The sequence below is a fragment of the Neofelis nebulosa genome, chromosome 1 (genome assembly GCF_028018385.1).
Source record: "Neofelis nebulosa isolate mNeoNeb1 chromosome 1, mNeoNeb1.pri, whole genome shotgun sequence".
Taxonomy (NCBI): Eukaryota; Metazoa; Chordata; class Mammalia; order Carnivora; family Felidae; genus Neofelis; species Neofelis nebulosa.
Window position 1 is genome coordinate 126279481 of NC_080782.1, and position 10970 is coordinate 126290450.

Sequence of the window (10970 nt, forward strand, 5' to 3'; positions counted from 1 at the left end):
TGGGGTCATGTGTGATTTAGGTGGACACGGATGACTTCAAAGGAGTATATATCAGCTGAGGCTGGCCCTCAGCACTTGATGGCAGTGGTCAATTGGCCAAGTCTGTCCAATGTCCTCATCTTCCTTTTCTTGTGCTCTCCCCCTGTTCCAGGGCCTGTACCCTTTCTCCATCCTTCGGAATCCTCCCCTCCTTGTTTTTCCTGAGAGGGAGGAGTTGGTGGTAAATGCCCTGGATGAGTGATCTCTCTCAGGGATATTTACATTTTAAAAGAGGAGCTTGATAAGAGCTTTGATAATTCACAGGTAAAAATTAATGGCAGGACTTCAAGCATCTGGAGGGGGCAGATATTTAAGGGCATATGGAATGATTTTCATTGAAAGAAAGAAAAAGAAAAGAAAAAGAAAGGAAGGAAGGAAAGAAAAGAAAAGAAAGAAAGAAAAAGAAAGAGAAAGAAAGAAAGAAAGAAAGGAAGAAAGAAAGAAAGAAAGAAAGAAAGAAAGAAAGAAAGAAAGAAAGAAAGAAAGAAAGAAAAAGAAAGAAAGAAAAGAAAGCCTTTCCTAAAGGAGCAAGTCGTTTATGTTGGAATTTGTGGCATCAGGAGGGAAGGCCTTGTGTCTGGAGAGTTGTGTCACACCGTGGGGGCTGGAGTTTAACCCTCCCTGATTTGGGGCCCACTTACAGGAGCCAAAGGGCTTTCTGAAACCTGATGTTAGACTTCTGATATACCTGGGCTACTTCCAAGCAGATACTGCAGGAGACTGGCTTCCCCCCAGCTCACCCCTGCAGTTAGAAAGCCACTAGCCTCCCTAGCTGGTTGGCTGCCTTGTGTATTTACTGTATATTTTTTGTGCACTAAACTTCCCTGAAGAAGAAATGTCTTCCGATGTTGAGCGGATGTTATTTCAGTGAGACATTTGGAGAGCAGCACCAAGGCATCCAGAATTTTTAGCGGCTTTGGGAAGAGGCTAAACTACCAGTAGCTTTGTTGGGCCTGGAGGAAATGTCTCTAAAGGAATCAAAGCATGCCTTCAGTTGGGTGCTGTATTCTCAGCTGGCCCTGGAGATGGCTGGTTTCAGAGCCCTGCCTGGCTCTGGCTTGGAAGCTGATGGAATGAGCGCTTGTTGCAATTGTTCTTCCTCTCTGTCAGAGGAAGGTTTGGGACTTTGTTTTGGTGTGCGGTGGGAATGAGGTTGGGGGTTGGGGTCCGACATGTGCTATTCATACAGCTCCCGACTTCAGATTAAAGGTGCACTTCCCACCCATTTCCCAACACCCAGGAGCTGGACTTCCATGCTTTTGTGGGGGACATTATGTTTTTCATCTTCCCTGAGAGCTAGCCAGCCCTGTTTTTTGCTTTCGGAGTTTTGCTATTGGTTCCACCTCCCATCTCCCTTTCCGGAAGCACTGCCCCCTGCTGGTAATACCGCTGAGGCCATGTTCATTTCATCCTCGCGTGTCCTTTCTCACGGGGACTAGAACACTGGTATGTCACCACCAAAAAGCCAGTCTGCTCTGGCTGCCCACAGATGCCATTTAAAACCTGCTGTCTCTTTATCACCAGGTACGATTCTTTCTCTAGTGGACACAACAAACTTGTTTTCAAGTCTGTGCTGGCCATGTGGTAGGCGAACCCTTCACCCCCGCATCGGGGTAGCTGCCAACTGCTTGTGAATGCAACTTTGCCGCTGGTAAATCTGAAAGCTGATCACAGTAATGAAATGGAATTGCAGCCCAAGGTTAGAAGCAGCTTAGATGCCACTTGGATACTGATTTGGACAACACGGAAGTCAGACTCTGAATTCCAAAGTTCTTTCTCCTAAGTACCTAATGGCATCTTTCTTTCTAAAAAGTTGCAGTATTATGCAAATGACAGTGACCTCATTTTCTGCTATGCAATAAGAATACTTAATTCTCTTTCATGACAAACCAGTTGCAATATCCCCCAGCATGCTTTTTGAGCTCTCTTACTTTGATATCTGTTGTGTAATGTTTGTATATTCCTGAGCCAGATCCTTTCAAAGATTGCCTTTTTATAAAATTGAAGCTAAAGCTTTCAGGCTAAAATTTTAATGTAGATATTTTTATAAGATAATTTTTTAGGATATTTGAATTGATTTTTATTATCCATGATGATGAAATGTTCTGTTCCATTAGTCATTCACTATCATAGTTCATGGCTGTAGCTATTTTCCCTTTGTTTCCCACTCTCCAAAAACTGATTTTTCAGTAGTTCTCCAGAGACGAGTCTCTTTGACTTTGAGTCCTCTTTCTCAGACCATATTCAAGGGAGAGTGCCAGAAAACTCAGTCACTAGTGTTTCTTGAATTGCTTAGGGACTAGTTTAGCCTGACTTGGCAATTAGCCATCTAGATTGCCTGTCCACTTTTTTGGAGTCGGCTCTCTCTGCAGGGGTGAGGCTGGTTGGCCCATCTCCTGGTGGCTGTCACTGCCTGGCACTAAGCTGGGCGCACTGTGGCATGGAGAAGCTCCAGAGAAAGCTCTGCCCTCCAGTACATACTCCCAAGGGCTTCCTAGGTCCAGCAATCCAGTCCTCATTCTTTTCGATCTCCTCGTTCTTCTGAAGCTTCTACCAGCTAAAGGCCTTTGTTGCTGGATGATGTCCCTTTTGGAAGTACCTTGTCTGTGAACTTTAAATGAGGGGTCACTCTTCATGATCTTTAAGAATGTGTTTAGCATATGCTTTACAGATGCTCACACTACACCTAAAACTTGTTTCTTGAGCTGTGTCTGTACTCCCAGGCTCTACTTTGTGTATTTATCTGCCATTAGCCTCATTAAAAAAATCTTTATTTTTATTATTATCGGGACAGGTGCCATTTGAATTGCCTCCATGCTCCCCATTTGCACCTTGTTGGATCAGGTTGGGAGGTTGAGCAAACTCGTATTCTAAGCTAGAGTTTTTAAGGCTTTGTTTGCCTGGAGAAGCAAGGAGGTTGGAATGTATTATTTTTTTTTTTAAGTGTTTGCACTATTTAGAGTCCTAAGCCCCTCATGTTTAGCTGTGCTGTGTGTGCTGTGTGACCAAGCAGGTGAGCCAGCAGCACTTTGGACATTTGGGAATGGAAGAGACTTCTTCCATAGTGGATAATCACAACCTCGTAGCCCCTGCACAGCCTTTGTCATGGGGCTGAGTGACGTGTGGGTGTGGCATCAACCCAGGCAGGAATGCATGTGACTGTGGCATTTGAAGAAACAAATTGCCCTAGTACTATGTTCTTGCCTCTGCTTGAGATTGAAAATTATTTCCCCCCCTTTATGGTGGCAATAAAGGACCCTTGTTGGACTTCTTGTTTAATTTGTATATGACGTAGGAAATACTTCGAAAGAAGACTCAAGACAATGAATGTGTATGTCTGTGTGGGTGCTCTGTCCATGTGGTTGTCCATAGGCAGGCAGACTTGATGACTGACAGCCTGTTAACACATTGCATCCGTAAGGTCCTTGCTTTGGTATTCTCTGCTAGGATGTTAGAGACCATATACCTTGTAAAAGAACGCTCATCATGTGCTCCATCAGTTACAGTGATAGCTGAAGAAACTGTTACTCAAATGTATTATTTTAACAGGAATCAAGTTCTAGTTTCCCATACTCTATGTGACTTTAATTTTAATAAAATCTGAACTGTGAAAACTTTTCTCAGTATTTAATTTCTATAGTCCGGGCTGTCCACTGTATCTCAGACATGAAAAGGACAGACTTATTCCCATGTATCTTCAGATGAAGCCCTTCTTCAGTGAGGCCCAGAGAGGCCGCTCCCTTCAGTAGGTGTTGGGTGGTGTGGGCAACTGTCCAGTGATATGTCATGTGGGTGGGCTGGTCTCAGGCACAGGAAAGAGGAAACAGAGATTTGGCTACAAATAAACATCGATTTTTTAAAGTTTGTTATAAGACCTGGAGATTTTACAGGTGTTATGTTTTGATTATCAAGTATACGAATGTTAGTTATATTTTATTAAATGTGTACAACTTTTGAATGTTTATAAAATATCAACATATATGAAATAACAAAATTTATTTATTATTTGTTATGTGGCAGGCACTTTTCTTAGTGCTTGGCTTCTCTCAATGCATTTAATCCTCCTCATGGTCTTCTGAGTTACTATTATTGTCTTCATTTCACCAATGAAAATATGAAATGCAGAGTGGTTAGGTAACTTGCATGAGGTAGCAGTGGTACAGAGGGATGGAGCAAGGATACTGGTTGCTGTCTGAGGTCGTGTCCTTAGTCCTCTGTTGCTACAGCCTTGAGGAGGTAATGAGGGGAAGAGGAGGTGCTAAGGAGCACCTAGGTGTCCTTGTGAAGTGCAAACATGGCTCTAGAAGAATACCAAAGCCCAACTTTTCTGGCCAGTTGGACCAACGATGTCCCCGTTTTCTATTAATGGTAAATAATCATATTTGTTAGTGTGATGATAGTAGCAGTAGCCACATTTGATGATGTACTTATTTTACACCAGACACTCTGCTAAACGCTTTAGAACTTGATCTTTAATCCCCGTGACAACCTCTGAGGGAGGTGGCGTTGCCTTTTGGAGGCTGGACATTTTCTGTCGGCTGCTCTGCCTTGCCCCTTTTCCAGCTCCTCCTCTTAACTGTGGTCACCAGGAGTCCAATCTGGAGTAAAAAAACCAGCTGAGCTGGGCTTCACCGTATGGGAGGTGAGCCTGTTAGTAAGTGGGCCTAGAGGCTTGCCTTGGCTGCAGTTCTTAAATCCACCTCCTCAGGGACCTGGGCTCCCCTCTGGTTAACAAACTGTACAGTTGCAGGATCCTTCAGCATGTGAGTGGTTCTGCCCAGTTCCAGGTGACTGATGGACAGCTCAGAGGGGTCAGGCTCATCTCGAAGCTAGAGAGACCCAAGGGACAAGTGGCGGCCTCTTGGCCAGATCCCTCCCCAAATTTGGAGAAGTGGATTTTTAGCCCCCAGAGGACACGGCGGGCTAGATTTTGTCTGCATCTCCAGTGCCTGTCTCAGCACTCGGGAAATCGTCACAGGAGAAGAAGAAAGGCATGTGAGGAGTACTCAAATGGTGGCAAACAGCAGGTAGAGTATGGGGTGCCAATGGGAGCTGGGGTGGGGGAAGAGAGAGAAACATGGGCACCCAGAGAGAACGGGGGACAGACTCATAGACACTTGGGAAAGGGGTGTGAGATTCCCACCGAGCAAGAAGAGAATGAGACACACAAAGAGACAGGGAGAGAAACATCATGAGAAAGATGCCTGTATGTACCCATGCACACGCACACATGCACGCACACAGCCAGAGATGCCACTCATACCGAAATCCAGACACAGAGACCCAGAGGGAGATGGAGTGAGAGGGAACCATTTCTTAAATCGGCAGAAGACAAGTCAGCCTAGTGGTTCAGACCAGAAGCGTTAGAGGAGACACGGATTCACATGCAGCCTCCGGAAAGGTGATGCTGTGGCCTTGAGCCAGTGTCTACCTCTCAGCATCAGTGCCTCCAACGGTAAAATACGGATGCTGACATCACTTTTGTGAGCTTGTGGAGAAGATTACTTGGCAAAGCCCAAAAACATGGAAGGCAGACACTCGAGGCCCCAGGGAGCCTGCGCCTAGCAGAACAGCTTCTTGAATAAGAGACCCCGTCTCCTGCAGTGACTGCACTGAGGACATCCTGACAGCACGCAGGTTACTACGAGCTAGGAGTGCAAGTGGAGGGAGGAAAGACACAAGAAGAGAGCTGGGCTCTCTGTCCCTGGGTCTTGTCTGGTCTGGGGGTATCCCTGGGGTTCACCTTCTGAAGGAGGCCCGTATGCAAACCAGCGCAGAAGGGGCTTGGTCTACCTGCAGCTCCTTGGCTGCTTTCTATTTGGCACAACTGTGTTTAAGTCCCTTTTGTTTCCTCCCTCCTCCCTCCCCCTGCGTGGGGTTGAGGGCATGTGTCCCCAGTTTACTTCCGGCTCTAGGAGTACATAATCTTCCTGGCTTTGATCCCACTGACTCCACAGAATGTGGGATTTAGTAGCACATGTGTAACTGTTTATGTTCCTAAGGAATTTCAAGGAATTTTTGATTCTCAAAAAAGCCCAGTGAGGTGGCCAAGGCAGGCACTGTTTTTTGTACAGTAGGTTTCTACCTATTGTATACAATGGGCCCTTTCTCAGTGCAATGGCTGGTGCATGTGTAACATGCAGAGTGGGTAATTTATTAATGGTAGTGATAATTCCTCTTAACATTCCCATTCTACAGACAGAGAAAGAGGCTAGAAAGAGATTCAGATTCCCAGAATCAGAGCTTGGACTCTATCACTTAAGATTGTGTTTTGCTCCACACGACCCCAGTGGCTTAACCAAAGGGTGGCTTATTTTGCTCACATAACCATGAGTCCAGAGGTAAGCGATCCAGGCCTGGCACAGCAGTTCCATGATTCTGTCGGGATCCTAGGTCTTTCTGTCTTTTTGCTCTTCCACCCTTAACATGTTGCAAGATGGATGCTCCACAGGTATTACCACTTCTGCAAAAAGGCTTGAGAAGAAAAAGAAGAAGGCAAAAGGGGTGGTGCCTGTCACAGGAAAGAAAGAGCTTTCCAGAAATCCCTAGTAGAGTACCACTTAGATTCCTTTCAGTGCCCTCAGCTGCAAGGGAGTCAGAGGAGGTGAATGCTTTTAACTGGGCACATTGCTGTTCCAAAAAACTCGAGAGTTGCACCTGGGAGAAAGAAGGGGAGCAGGGATATTGGGTAGGCAATGAGCAGTGTTGGCTACAAAGCTCTTATTAGCTTTCTGTTTCAAATGCCATGTGGTTCCCTCTCCTCCAGTCCCTCTCCTCCAGCGTGTCCATCCTCTTGCTTCTGCCCTTGAAATTACCTTAGCTGAGCACTAACCATATGCAAGGCTCCTTATCATCAAGGGCTGATGGTGCTCCCTGTGCACTTGGCACTGCTGAGGGGATAGGGAGTGGGCACCCTGGGACAGGACCGGGCAGGGAAGGCTCCTTCTGGAGCCTCACTCTGCTGTCTTCTTTGCAATATTGGCATTAGGGGTGGCAATATCTCCTATGGGATGAATGAGAAATCCTAAGCAATGCGAGACCTTTAGGAGCCTGTCACTGAGGCTTTAGAGACAGCTCATTTATCAGCTGTGGAAGTTTTCCTGAAGCGCTGATTGAGGAGGCCTGTCAGCTGCAAGATCTATAACCTTGATCTCAAGAGTGACCCATGTATGCAGCACCATAAATCTTTCTGAGCCACCAACTGGAAGGCAGAGGCAGGTGAGATTCAACGTTGGTCTCTTAGAGGTAATTTTCCCAACTCACTTGTCCTCCTGTCCTCCAGGATGTCCTCACATTTGATGGTGGCCCACTGGGTGGTGTTCAGAGCTGTGCTGAGCTGCAGGAGGTCATGAAAATGTTGTGCACAGTCGGGCTGCCAAGCAGCTGTCCTAGGTCTGTTCTTGCTGGGTGTGGCTTCCACCCAAGCTCTGGCTGCAGAGCAGTAGGAGGAAATATCTGAGCTGCAGAGGCCTCCACCTTCTCTGTACCTGGTGAAGAGGGTATGTGGCAGCGTGGAGAGGGTGGAGGGAGAACCCGGAGACCGGGTCTCAAAGTGTCATTTAACAACACAGCGTGATGGTTAAGAGCTTTGAATCTGAGTTAGCGTACATTTAACCCCCTATCCACAAGTACCTCAGTACAAGCACAAGTACCTCAGGTCCTCTTCCAGACCCTCTGAGGACAGACAGGTCAACATAGGCATCATACTCCAGGTATGAGGGAGCCCACACTCTCGGGGAGCTAACAGCCCCCTCAAGTGCCTTCCTCTGGATCTGAACCTCGCTTCTACCTTTAAGCAGCAGTCTGGATCTGAGGTGAAGGGATTGAGGGGAGAAAGTTTGGGACCATAGAGGGCATCCAAATGTATTTTTCTGCCCCAGATCCATCATTTTAATGTAACCTGACCTCCTATTTGAATGATTAACTAAGAAAGTGTCTGTCTTGGCACCTGCGGTTTCTGCACAGCCCTGATAAGGAAGCCCATAAAATCATCTTCAGGCTCCCAGAGGAGATTTTATGTATGTCCCAGAAAAGGTGGTTTGATTTCTAGCAGCTTCTAGCAGGAACTTTCTGCCTGAATCTGGGAGGCTGCTAGGTACCAGGATCCTGTGAAGGCAGGAAGGCTGACCCCAGGTGGACTCAGGAAGGCCCAAGTGGACACAGGTGAGATGAGTAACAGAGCTGGTCATGCTGACTGCATGACCCAGAGGTGCCCTCTCACTGGGCTCTTGTGTACCCCTTCCTGAGTCAGTCTCTAGTTAGTCACTGCCTTCCCTGGCTGCTTCTGTACTTTGTGTGTATTCAATATATATTAACTCGTTCAATACATATTTATCCAGCTCTCCCTGGAGGTCAAGCTCTGAGCCAGCTCCATAGGTGTGGTGCAAATGAGAGGGTCCCTATCCTGGTAAGGTTCCTATAGAGTTGTGCAGCCAAAGTAATAAAGAGGGAATCACAGTACATTATGGTAAGCATAAGGGTAAGTAAAGGGGCCTGTGAACACATACAGAAGGGTCAGGAAACATGTCCCAGTGGAAGTGGTGGTAAGCTAAGACCTTACTTTGAATGGATGATGGGTGTTGGCCTGTAAAACGGATAGGTGGAGGCGCTGGGGAGAGACAAAGAAGGAATATAACAAGTGCAGAGTCCCAGAAGCTAGAGAAGTGGCCTTGTTGAGAAAGCACAAGTACCTCAGTGTGGCTGGATCATAGAGTGTAAGGGGAAAGTACAAAGAGATTCTGGGGAGTGGGGCAGGAGCCTTGTCACAAAAGGACTTGAAACCTTGGTGAGTGCCGCTAGCAGTAACACCTGTGAGGGGGTGAGGGCAGCAGGATGAAGCAGGGGGAAGAAGTTAAACCACAATGCAGTTGCAACCGAGGCCTCACCCAGTCCCCTGGGAGCTCTGGAGCTAGGATGGCCTTTCATTGCTGTCCTGAGTTCACACAAGGGGGATGAACTTTTATATCTCTGCAAAAATCAGTCACTGACCAAAAAAGAGATAAATTGGACTTCATCACAATTAAAAACCTCTGCACTTCAAATGATACTCTGAAGAAAGTAAAAAGACAATCCACAGATGAAAGAGAATATTTGCAAATCATATCTGGTAAGATTCTAGTATCCAGAATATATAAAGAATTCTTACAACTCAACAATAAGAAGATAACCCAGTTAAAAAATGGGCCAAGGATTTGAATAGTTCTCCCAAAAGATTTACAAATGGCCAGTAAGCACATGAGAAGATGTTCAACATCATTAGCCATCAGGGAAAAGTAAATCAAAACCACAATGAGATACCATTTCATGTTCACTAGGATGGACGCAATCAAAAAGACAATAACAAGTATTATTCAAGAAGTGGAGAAATTGGAACTCTCATACCTTGCTGTGGGGAATGGAAAATGGTGCAGCCTCTTTGGGAAACAGTCTGGCAGTTTCTCAAGAAGTTAAACACAGGTTTAGCATATGACCTAGGTAACTCCCCTTCTTGACACATATCCAAGAGAAGTGAAAACACATATCCACACAAAAACCTGTACATGAACATTCATAGTAACACTATTCTTAAGAGCCAAAAGGTGGAAACTCGTCATCAGCTGATGAATGAAATAAAAAGGAGTGAATTACTGATGTATGTTTCAACATGGATAAACCTTGAAGACATTATGCTAAGTGAAAGAAGCCAGAGACAGAAGGCTACCTATTGTATGGTTCCATTTATATGAAATATGCAGAGTAGGCAGATTTGTAGAGACAGAACACTGATTAGCGGTTGCAAAGGCCTGAGGGGAGGGAGAAAAGAGAGTGACTAGCACAGGGTATCTGAGGTATTTGGGGGGGGGTGATGAGATATTCTGATATTAGATAGTGACTGTGGTTTTATAATTTTGTGACTATACTAAGCTCCACTGAATTGCACTTTAAAAGGATGAGTTTTGGGGCGCCTGGGTGGCGCAGTCGGTTAAGCGTCTGACTTCAGCCAGGTCACGATCTCGCGGTCCGTGAGTTCGAGCCCCGCGTCAGGCTCTGGGCTGATGGCTCGGAGCCTGGAGCCTGTTTCTGATTCTGTGTCTCCCTCTCTCTCTCTGCCCCTCCCCCGTTCATGCTGTGTCCCTCTCTGTCCCAAAAATAAATAAAAAACGTTGAAAAAAAATTAAAAAAAATAAAAAAATAAAAAAATAAAAGGATGAGTTTTTAGGGTATGTGAGTTATAACTCTATAAAAAAGGTCATTTTATATGCATACCCCCCAACTCCCACACATCATATAACCTTGAGTGACACAGCTCCCTTAGGCAGAGAGCACTGTCCGTGGCAGGGCTCAGCTGTGAGCCATTAGCAGACCACACTCTAAGGGTCTGGGGAATGAGTGCCTCCTGGGGGATCTGAGTTACATACCACAGCATCCCCTGCGGAAAGCTTCCAGGGTGGAAGTGGCGCTGCTAGAGTTTTCCTTTAAATTTTTTTTAATGTTTATTTATTTTTGAGAGAGACAGAGACAGAATGCGAGTGGGTTGGGGCAGAGAGAGAGGGAGACACAAAATCTGAAGCAGGCTCCAGGCTCCGAGCTGTCAGCACAGAGCCTGACGCAGGGCTCCAACTCACAAGCTGCAAGATCATGACCTGAGCCGAAGTCGGAAGCTCAACTGACTGAGCCACCCAGGCGCCCCGCTAGAGTTTTCCTTTAGCATGTAACCTTCATGACAACTCTTAAAAGGTAGGCATTATCATCCCCTTTTGAGATGAATGGTCTGAAGGTCAGAGAGGTTAAGCAACTTGCACAGTCTCCATAGCTAGTGGAAATTTGAACAGGAGTGTGAACTCATGTCTACCCATAGCTGAAAGTCAGCTTCTTCACTGTGATTCTGTGCTATTTTGTGCTCAGTCATTCATAGGTTTGTTGTCCCTGAAAAATTAATTGGTTTGAAATCA